We start from the raw sequence: 293 nt of genomic DNA, 5'->3' as shown, positions 1-293 counted from the left end.
AGTCTTCAAGCCCAGTTCCCTCTGGTGGAGACGAAAGGCCGAATCTTTCTACATCTTGGCAGTGACTGCTGGTTATATGGGACAGATCAGAGTCTGCGCCTCGCTGTAAATTTTTTTGAGTAATTTTTGGGTAAGAATTTTTTTTTATACAAACCTTAATTAATCTCCAGGTACTCGGTTCCCGTTCTAAACCTATCACAATGGATCTGACCAAGGAGGAAAGTGGGTTGCTCTTCGCTTTCCCTCGTCTTTTGTTCCCTAATTCTTTGCCATGAACTAACTTGCCAGTCTGT

The sequence above is a fragment of the Penaeus monodon genome, chromosome 20, assembly GCF_015228065.2.
Source record: "Penaeus monodon isolate SGIC_2016 chromosome 20, NSTDA_Pmon_1, whole genome shotgun sequence".
NCBI classification, from domain to species: Eukaryota; Metazoa; Arthropoda; class Malacostraca; order Decapoda; family Penaeidae; genus Penaeus; species Penaeus monodon.
Note: the sequence above shows the minus strand (reverse complement) of the source record.